At 40.2% G+C, this 11,346-nt stretch overlaps 1 long non-coding RNA gene across 1 annotated transcript; it reads right to left on the minus strand.

The window, feature by feature from the left end:
* Positions 1-8,934: 8,934 nt before the first annotated feature.
* Positions 8,935-11,126, minus strand: LOC125484046. The gene is made up of 3 exons (XR_007262914.1): positions 11,078-11,126; positions 9,825-9,876; positions 8,935-9,601 (listed from the first exon to the last, which is right to left on the minus strand). It is a non-coding gene; the product is annotated as an uncharacterized LOC125484046 (long non-coding RNA).
* Between the last annotated feature and the right edge of the window lie 220 nt (positions 11,127-11,346).

Here is an 11,346-nt window from a genome sequence, read left to right on the forward strand (position 1 = left end):
CTTGCCTAATCCCATTTTCCAGCACTTGGCCCATAGCTTTGTAAATCTTGGCATCACAAGTGCACATCTAACTACTTCTTAAATATTTTGAGGGTTTCTGCCTCTACCACCATTACAAGCAGTGAGTTCCAGATTCTCACCATCCTCTGGAAGATAAAACTTTTCCTGATATCTCCTCTGAACCTTCTGCTCCTGACCTTAATTTTCATTGATGCTTACGGGAAAAAGTCCCTTCCTGTCTATCCTATCTGTTGCCCTTATAATTTCATACATCTCAATCAAGTCTTCTCTCAACATTTAAGGAAAACAATGTTAGTCTATCCAATTTCTCTTCATAACTGTAACTCTTCAGCCCAGGCAACACCTTGGCAAATCTCTGTTGCACCATTATCAAAGCTATCACATCCTTCCTATAATGTGGATTTTAGAAATGGACACAATACTTTAGCGGTGGCCTAATCAAAGATTTATGCAGTTCCAGCATAATTGCCTCACTCTATGCCTTAATTAATATAGGCAAGTAACCAATTTGCTTTCTTAACCGCTTTATCCACCTGTCCTGACACCTTAAGGGACCAGTGTACATGCATGCCAAAGTTCCTGTAATCCACAGTGTTTCCCAGAGTCTAATCATTCATCATCTATTCCCTTGCTTTGTTTTTCTGCCCAAGTGCATCATCTCCCATTTATCTGAGCCGAATTCTATTTGACTGTGATCAGCTCATCTGACCAGCCCATCTATATCCTCCTGTAATTTAAGGCTATACTCATCACTATTTACCACACCATTAATTTTTGTATTGTCTGTGAGCTTAGTGATCAACCCACCTACATTCAAATCCAAATCAATTGTATAAACCACAAAAAGCAAGGGTCCCAACATTAACCCCTATGGGATCTCACTGGACACAGACTTCCAGTGGGAAAAACACCCCTCAATTACCACCTTCTGCTTCCTGCCACTCAGCCAATTGTGGATCCAATTTGCCAAATTTTCCAAAGACTTTCACCTTTATTACCAATCTCCCATGCTGGACCTTACTAAAAGTCTTGCCAAAGTCCAAGAAGACTACATGAAAACCATTGCACTCAACTATGCACCTCGTCACGTCTTTGAAAATTTAATCAAATTGGTCAGACCAAGACTGTTTATCTGGCCCTGGAGATTTATCTCCTTTCAAGCCTACCAGACAACACAGAACCTCCTCACTGTCTATGCTAATTTATTTAATTATACCATAGACCTTCTCCCTGATTTCTATAGCCACACCATTCCTCTCTCTAGTGAACACTGAACCAACATAATCATTTAGAACCCTAGATATATTTATTTTTCTACTCATGGATGTGGGCATCACTGACTGGCCAGTAATTATTGTCCCTGAGAAGCTGTTGGAGGGCTGCCTTCTTGAACCGCTGCAGTCTATGTGCCATAAGTAGATGCACAAAACCTAGAGGAGAATTCTAGGATTTTGACCGGCAACAATGAAGGAATGATGATATAGTCCCAAGTCAGGATGGTTTGGAGGAGAACTACCAGGTGGTGACATTCCCATCTTCTGGCTCCACATACAAATTACTGCTGTGGTCCTTAATGGGTCATACTCTTTCCTTCATTAGCCTTTTTCCCTTCCTGTACCTACAAAACAATTTAAGATTTTCCTTGATTTTGCCTACCAGTATCCTTACATATCCCCTCTTAGCTCTCTTAAACTCCGTTTTAAACTCCCACTTGCACATTCAATAAAGCGAGGGCTTCTATTGGAAACATGCTCTTCTATTCAAGTTAATTGATTAACACTAGGCCAGACACTTACACATCAGAGAAATGTAATTTTTGTGCATAAAGATTAGTTGTAATATCTTTTGGATGCTTCAATACCATGATATCCATTCCCAGTTTCATATATAATGGAAGATAACATTAGCTTTGCTGTATCAGGTAAAATACCTGTTGGAGTAAACATATTGGCAATGAATGGAGTTGCCAACTCAGAGTGAAGCTATTCCAGAAATGTTTCTTTCTCTGACCATGAAGGTGTCATCAATCGACCTTCGAGCTGTTTTACCAAATCTATGTACAATAAAGTCAATTTGTGCATGAGGGGGCTAAGGAGTGTACTTATTCCACCAATATTTATGCTTTAATGTAAAAGAAACATACAAAGGGCAAAGTAGAAGCATGCCTGGTTCCACACCATTCATGTGTTATTTATTCTGTGCACTATCCCGATGATTGGAACAACAGGAGCTTTAGTCACTGGTCGGAACCATACTGTGGAGGTGCCGGTGTTGGACAAGGTCAGAAATCACATGACACCAAGTTATAATCCAACAGGTTTATTTGAAGACACAAGCTTTTGGAGCTTCAGTCCTTCTCCAGGTGTTAGTGAGAGAGGTAGTAACAGACACAGAATTTATAATTAAAAGATCACACTAAACAAACCTAAGAAACTGTTAAATCTTTAATCAGTTAGAAGCTTTTAATATGTATTTGTATATGTTTAATATGTTTATGCAAATCCCCGAATTCCTTTCAAGTCATGGTCCTGAGAGATCTAAAGGTTTTATCAGTGTAAAGAAAAGGTGACATTTTAGGTTGGACAATGCAGATTAGGTCTGAGGCTTTGTTTAGAATCTGTTTGTGTATTGGTTTGGAGTCAGACTGGTTTTATTTCTAAAGTCGGAATTTATAAAACACCACAATTTATAGACAGAGATAGTAGGAACTGCAGATGCTGGAAAATCTGAGATAACAAGGTGTAGAGCTGGATGAACACAGCAGGCCAAGCAACATCAGAGGAGCAGGAAGGCTGACGTTTCGGGCCTAGACCCTTCTTCAGAAACCTTTCTGAAGAAGGGTCTAGGCCCGATACGTCAGCCTTCCGACAATTTATAGACAGTCAGTCAATGTGGTGTTTTATAAATCCAGACCTATGTGAAAAAAGGCATTGAGTAATTCCTAGTACACACTTATTAACTGCACACACCAATATACACCACACACAAACTGCATCTTTATGTCTGTAAGGCCAAAATACCACATTACTGTATATACTGAGGACACAGAAACCTCACCTCCTGAGCAAACTATAATTTCTCCTTCTCAATCTTATAAAATATCTTCAAAAACTAGAAACCATTTCGAGTTTTCAGATAAGTGAAAGAAGCATTGGAATAAGCTTATTACCACTATGTTGTGACTCGAATAGCAAGTATAGCTCACTGTTGCAATTTCAGAAAACATACTGTAAGCCTTTGGTTGGCAGCTCAAATGGAAGTATGACTTGACAACTTTTATTCACATTTTACTCAATAGAGAAGCCATCAAAATTATATCTGAAGTTCCATTGAACGTGGCACATACACAACATTCTGTAACACTCGCAAATTTCTCATTTGTGTTTAAACAATGAAAGATATCCAGTCATGGTTTAGATGCCATTGCACCTTCTCATTCTTCTGCACATCTTCCAGCTAGTCATGACACTTACATGAACTAAAAAGGCATCTTACCTTCTCAAAATGTTCATTTACACAGAAGTTCTCATTCCATTGTGGTTCTTGTTTCTGAGGAATTTATGAAAAAGAAAAAACTGTAGACTTGCATAGGTTTAAAAAAAATGAAACTGATGATGATACAACAGGGCCTGTCCCATTGTTTCCTTAGTCCATAGAGCACTAGACTGACATTTTTACTGAAGTAGAAAATGCTTTGACATAGGTACACATGCCAGTTAAACTTACCACTCTTGCAGATTTTTTGTTACGAAAAATTAAAAGCCTCCACATTATTTAAAAATAATAACTTTCCCAGCACAAGAAATGGACAACATAGAATTTTGTCACTGAAAAAGGAACTTGTTTGCCTTGCTGTGAAAACTAATACAGTCCAGCACAGGAAATTATGCAATTTCCAGCACAAGCCTCAAACTTCACATTGATAACATAGAACAAGGATTCTGGAAATGATAAAAGAAAGCAAGGTCGCCCGTTCCTAAACAAATATTGTACCTTGCTTGAATGTGATATACTTCGACTGTACTCTAATCACATACAGCCAGCAGTACATTGCTGGCACATCAACCTGTTTTGCACTCAGAATCAGTGGCTTTTGAGATTATTTTTTATACGCCCACATTTCAATGAATAAGCAATACAACCATTCTTTAACAAAGATGTAAGATCTTTTTCTTCCAAAACTTGAGCAAGTAGCCCTGACACTCCTTAAGGTTTTGAGGATGCTTCAAAATGAATCATCATCTACGGCATTGTATTTGTTCTACTTCATCAGTCAACAAGAGTGAGAATTGTAAATTTTGTCCTTGCACACATTTTATCTCCTTACCTCGAGTAACTGCATTTATGTTCCTAGTTCACCAAACTGTGGAAACAATAAGTAGATCCTCATTTTCTCCATGTGGTCACTCTCGAACTAAGATGCTTTTAAGCAGGCATTTACTATTCCTTAAATTAGCCTTTTCCGTGCTTGATATATATAGGACCTGTATTATCCAGAGAATCTTTGCAGAATTCCTGGATCTGCAGCATTTTAAATAACCCCAGTGAAATCACGCCTGTATTATTATCTTTAAGGTCATGTGTGGAATAAATCCACCATTGTGTGAGATTTTTAAAAATACTATAATATGCCCTTTGATTCAGAAGGTGACAAACGAGGTCTGCACTGCAAGTCAATGAAAAATGTAATTGAATGGAATAATTGCAGAACAGCTCATTCCTTCTGTAGTAAATTCATCTTTAAGGCTTCCATTATCACTCTGTTACATTGTTAGACTATGCATCCAGTATTTTGCTGAATATGGTCTAAAGGCTTTCTAGTATTTAATCAAATTTAGATATGTAGTGGCAGAATAGTTGCTTTCATTGAAAAGTATTTACTCAGCAACTTTCTTATGTAATTTTGAAAATTGTTATAGACCAAGTCAGACACCGGAAGAGAAGAGTTTCTAAGGGAAACTGATTTCAAAAGGGCCTGAAATATGTGATCTCTGCTTAATGCAGAAATTTAGTTTTCCAGCAATTGTGTGACACCGTCTGAAGGTACAGTAAGTGCAAGAATGGTGAAGATACTTGATGTGTTCCTCAGGTATTGACAGTGATACTCAACCTGCTCAATTTTCCAAGGCAATCCCATGCGAACACTCTGAAAGAGTCTATTAAAATTGGAGAATTTCATAAGACATAGGAGCAGAAGTAGAACATTTGGCCTAATGAACCTGCTCTACCATTCACTGAGATCATGGCTAATCTAATGATACTCAACTCCATTTTCTAGAAATTTGTCTATATCAGCCTTGAATATACTTAACAATCCAGATTTGACAACCCTTTGTGGTAAGGAATTCCACAGATTGACTCCCCTCTAAGAGAAAAAAAAATCCTCATTGCTGTCTTAAATGGGCAACCCCTTTCTTTGAGATTACACAATCAGGTTCTAGGCTCTCTCACAAGAGGAAACAATGTCTCTGCATCTACCCTAGAAATTTTGTGCATTTCAATAAAGCAGCTTCTCATTTTCTAAATTCCAATGAGTACAAACCCAACCTAAACCTCTCCTCAAAAAGAAAATGCCTCCACAAATGGAATCAACCTAGTGAACCATCTCTGGGCTGCCTCCGATAACACTATATCTATGGAAAGATAAGGGAATCAAACGGTATGCGTTATTCTAGTTGTTGTCTGACAAATTTGTAACATTTTAGCAAAACCTCCCTGTTTTTTATTCCCTTTCAAATAAACCAACATTCCATTTGTTTTCCCTATCACCCACTGAATTTGTATGTTAGCTTATTGTGATTCATGTACAAGAACACCAAATCCCACTGGTTTCCAGTTTCTGCAATCTTTACCCAGATAAATAATATTCAGCTGTTCTATTCTTCCTGCCAAAGTGCATACCTCATATTTTCTAACATTATATTCTATTTGTTTAACTCATCTGCCATTTTCTGGCTCCACATCAACATTTCCCCAGCTTCATTCCCTTGGGGGCCCATGTTTCCTTTGGCCTTTCTTTTCTGTTTTGTATATTTAAAGAAGCTCTTCTTGTCCAATTTTATATTACATTTTAGTATGCCATCAGTTTATTTTTTTCCTTTTTTATGTCATTGTTTGTTGGCTTTTAAAAATGTCCCAATTCAGAGGGCCCTGCCTCCCTTTTTACCCAGAAAATGTTAGGGGATTATAAACGTGTTCTAGCTCCTGGGTATTTATTAAACTGGCACCTAGCTCACCACCAACACCCAATCCCTCACAACAGATACACCTCCCCCAACCCCTTACATACACTGACAAACACGCACCTCTCAAACCTGATCTACATCACACAGATTCAACTCTGACAGATGTGGCACATTCCCTCTGCATCCCAGCCAGTCTTTCCCATCCGCTCAGTGGACACCCCTGCATCCCTAATGCCCCAGACCCAATATTCTCATTGCCAATGTGATAAAACCCCCAACCCCAGAGCTGGCACCTGCTCTCACCTGTTGGAATCAGTAGACTTCACCCCTCAATGAGACTACAGCCTGGCATATTCCCTCACCCCCAACCTGACAACCCACCAAACTTGATCTGACATTCCCTCCCAACATTGGTCTGACCCCCTCCAGCATATCACTCCCACATATTCCAGCCTGATATCCACACTTCCCCATACTTAATGCCACTCCCTCCTCCTGATGCCTACACCAGAACCAACACCATCCCTGCTCACTTAGGTCCAACATCTCCTGAATCCGAGAACGGCTAACCCTTCCTGTATGTTGGACGAACACCACATCCTTGCCAGCTCATTCACCTTTCCGTCCAACCTACCAACCTAGCAATCCACCCAAATGGCATGCTACTGACTTCACTCACTTGGCACCTTACCCATCTGGCATCCCATCTAAATGGCATGCTTCTCGTCTCATCCACCTGGCATGCTACCCACTTGACTTACCCAGAATTCTACCACCCTCACCTACCTAGTACAATATTCACTTCACCTGTATGGCACAGTACCTCCCTCACCCACCCAGGACCTAAAACCTGTCACCCGAACTTCAAAACTAGCTTCGCATACTTGTCCTTTAACAGCAGCTGTCAAAATGGTTGGCAGTGCCACTGGAAATTTAAACCATAGAACATGGTACACTCAATGCTATAAAAGGGGATGTGGTTTCTACAAAGACTTTCTTTGCTGGTAGATACCTGGTTTCCTGGACAAGTTCATAACAGCAGGCTTCTTTTCAGGAATCTCCAGGGCAGAAATAAAGTTTCTGTTTCTGATTGGAAAAACTGGGACAAAAAGTGTTTGACAGGGAATTCCAGAAATACTCATCCAGCGAAATTTTATCATGGCCTGATGTGGGCTACGATGTAATTTGTGGTAGAATCATGTGGGGAGTCTGGTGAGGCCTATCTCATTGACAGGAGTAACTCGTTGCATCTTTTATGGATCTGCAGATTGCCAATCATGGTGACTATTGCTTGTTTAGCACATTATTAACAGCACAACTGACTTTATTAATATTTAGCTCCCTATCTTATCAAACATGAAAACAAGCTAAATATTGAAAATTCTTCATAGGAAGTCAGAATAGATACCTGGTGACTTCAGCTCACCACTTACTAAATAGCAGTTCGGCGTTGGATACAGAGAACCAACATCTGAGGGCACAGTCAATTGGTACCAGCAACAAACACCCCACCTCCAGGAACATTGGCATCTGACATGTGCTAACCTCTAAGAACATTCATGGCATATCTCCAATCCACTTGCAAGATGCTTCAGCACTTAAATACCGCATCTCGAGCTGCACTGGCTACTATCGTTGTAATGATGTAGCAAGGACACTGTGTGCTCAGGGACACACATATCTTAGACTGGATCATGTTGCATCTTTAGGCTCTGCTCATTGCCATGGCACTTATACACGCTGAGCCTACTTGGATTCTCTCAGAATCCCAGCCTTGCATTGCACTGTCTTGCTTATTTGCACTGTGAACACTCAACCAGAGATACCGGGTTCAAATTACTTCTGTCTTGCCTTGCCATTCAGCACAGACGCAAAGGCAGGAAGCTTGTCATGATTGTCAGCAGTCATCAACCAAGTTAAGGGGGATAGCCTTTGCTCAGTGACTACCAGCACAGTGAGTCAACAGCAGCCTCCAAAACAAATTCAGGGGCTTGGATATGATCAGTCATCCACTCAAGGGTGGTCAGTGTTAGGATGTTCTCCACATAGGGGGTAAGGAGGTGAATGTCAGGCAGCCTACTGCTTTTTTTTTGCCTTATTATAAGCTGTCTTCTTCCTGTAATTAGAAAGAGGTAGGTATTACTTTTATGAGAAAGAGGTGGGTATTACTGTAATGAGAAAGAGGTAGGTATTACTGTAATGAGAACGAGGTAGGTATTAAGGGAAATGAAAGTTGATGACACTTTTGGAGTAGAGAAGTTCATTTAACTTCTTCCACGGTTCTGGGCATTCTTCCAAATAGCTTCGACTGCACAGACCTGGGTGGCAGCTGCAGATCAGGTTGACATAGTCTGGTGTGGTGGCTTCCACTGCTATCCTGGATAAAGAGGACATCAGTGCCTGCCCATCAGGTGCTCCAGGTCTCTGCCTGCCAGGTGGGACACAGATTTCCTATGTCTGGAGCAGATGTCCAGAACCATGGCAGGGCAGCTGCAGATTTTTAGTGTTTGTTTCCTTCAGCAGATGAGAGGAAGCAGCTTCACATGGGCAGGTTGCAGTCTTGTTACTTCTAAAGTTGTTGCAGTGCTCATTGGCAACAAATGACAAGGCTTTTGACCGCCTCCCCGCCCCGCCTCCCCCCCGCGCCCCCATACCACCTCCCAACCCCCAACCACCACCCCCAATCACAGCATTATCATTCAGTGACAAAATTGCGGAGACATTCGTATTACACTCCAATAGATAACTTTAATTAAAGTTCACACTTCGATGTGAGAGCTTTATTTCAGTTAGCCCCACTCCATGAAACTCACCCTTGACTGATTATTAACTCCCCATATTTATACAACAATTTAAACCCAATTAACTTAATATATCCACCACTTGATACAGCATTTCATTAGGTCTCAGGTATTTCTTTAGACCACATTTGATTGTTATTATTTGTGTCCAATGGCCTTATGCATTGAGCCTTGCATCTGCTCCATAGATCCTAATGGTGGCAGCAGCAGCTCCTCGCCATACCATCCACCAGCTTTAACAGTGCACCCACTGGTCTCAAAGTCAGGGCTGACAGCTTCCATTATAGTGGGCCACCGTTCTCCATGTTCCACAAGGGCAACGCACACATCCACCATCCTTAATTCAATACCTAACATAAAGGAGTCCTCTGAAATGCATCATCCTAATTGTAAGCACAATTCTGACTTTCCTGGGGTTGATATCCAGAACTGACAAACCTGACAACTGCTAATATTGTAAGAGCAGAAGATTCCAGCCACAGTGTCAGTAAATGAGCTGAAGATTAGAAGTTTAAAATCAAATGACAATCCATTTTGCTTTGTTTTTTATCCCCCTCCTTGTCCATTGACTGGCAAAGTAACAATTCTTGAAGACTGAAGTGAAAGAAGGGAAAAGGTATTTGTTAACTTACATCGTCTGCAACTTTGAAGTAGAAATGAAATTGAATAAGGGGTAGATTGGAAGAGAGAAGAATGATTAACGTTATGGAATTCATCATCATTCGTCACTTCACCCTGCCAGCAGCCAGGATCTCAGTGATATTCCTTCCTGTCATGGTTAATACTGTCATCTCCATGTGTTAAAACCTATAGCTACCTTTATTCTCCTGCAGTCATTTGCTGCTGCCTTGTTTCTTCAGTACCTTCTCCTGCAAAAAAAAGGAGGGAAACGTTTTAGCACCCTGTGTTTGTGTGATGTGACTGCCATAACTGAATAGCACCCAGCGTTTGCAAGCATGGGTTGTAGTTGAAAAGTTTGCAGAGTTTGAGGGAAACCCAAGAACTATTGAATTAAGTCCTGATTGGTAGAAACATTTGGCCTGCACATAATGGCGTTGTAGTGGGTTGCCTAATTAATAAGGTTAGGAATGCAGTGGTATGATATGCTAGTTGAAGAATAGCACACTCACCTCAAAAACTCGTGAAATTAGTCAACGTCTCTCTACATTACATCCATATTCTTGAGTAACATGCCAGAGGTTTACAGTCACCACTATGTCTTCCCATTATTACTCAGCAATTGTCAGTCGCCCTTATGCCTAATACGAATACTGGACACTCTCTGCTTCTTTATACCTCTTCCAGCACATCTCCATGGTATTGTGTCATGTCTCACAGCAGATGGTGATATAATTCAAAAATCGTGCTCACTATTTCATCACCGTATCATGGCATGGGACCTAATGGTATAAAGTTCTCAGTCTTTATTTTTCTTAATTTTGTTCTCTTGCAGCATTAAATGCTGAGGGAAGTTTGCTGCAGTAGATCCTAATTGCTTAGCTTGAGCGCAGATGCCTGCAATATGTAAAATCCAGGAGCTGCAAAAAAATGTTCATTAAATTCTTAGTGACTACATGACCTACGTCTTGTCTTTATGTTACGGAAGTTACTGTAAGTAGTGGAAGATCATCAGTAAATTTAACATCACGGTGGTAGTGCGATAGTAAGCTCAAGTAGCTGCTTATAAAGTTTCCTTACTGAAGATTAGACAGCCCTGGATCATAAAGCATTTGGGTGACCAATAACAATAATTTCACATGACTATTAAGCTCCAACTTAAATAGTCAGGAAGCAGATTTACCTTCTTTCCACTTAAGGTTCAAGACAGTGGAAACTCTATCTCATTTACAAAGGCAGAAAAATTAAGTTCTGATCTGGTTCCTGATATAAAAGTTAAGATGCAGCATTTAAAAAAAAAACTTCTTGTTGGTTTAAAAGCAAAATCCACAGCTCAAAAGCTTCTTACAGGCTTAGAAATAACATATAATCAAAGGATACCATAAGTTTAACTATAGTGTCCTCCTTTTTGAGAAGAAAAGCATTTTAGGTAACAAAATGTAATTTTCTAACCTAGAGGAGTTTATCTGCGTACAATGGCCAGCTAGTTTCACCATTTTGTTTCTTTCAATTCAGTACCAAAGCTGGTATGACATCATCATTCCTTATTTAGTGTGAGGTCCCCCCTAGTGACTGAAATCTACTACTATGGGCCTTTTTATCTCAAAGATACAGGCTCACACAGACCCAAATACAGCAAGAGTTCTTAAAGGGCTACAACACTGAAAAATTAAGCAAAGTAGAAGCAAAATGAGGAAAAATAAACGGACAGAACAGTGAAT

Source organism: Rhincodon typus, chromosome 9 (genome assembly GCF_021869965.1).
Source record: "Rhincodon typus isolate 14 chromosome 9, sRhiTyp1.1, whole genome shotgun sequence".
In the NCBI taxonomy this organism is placed as follows: Eukaryota; Metazoa; Chordata; class Chondrichthyes; order Orectolobiformes; family Rhincodontidae; genus Rhincodon; species Rhincodon typus.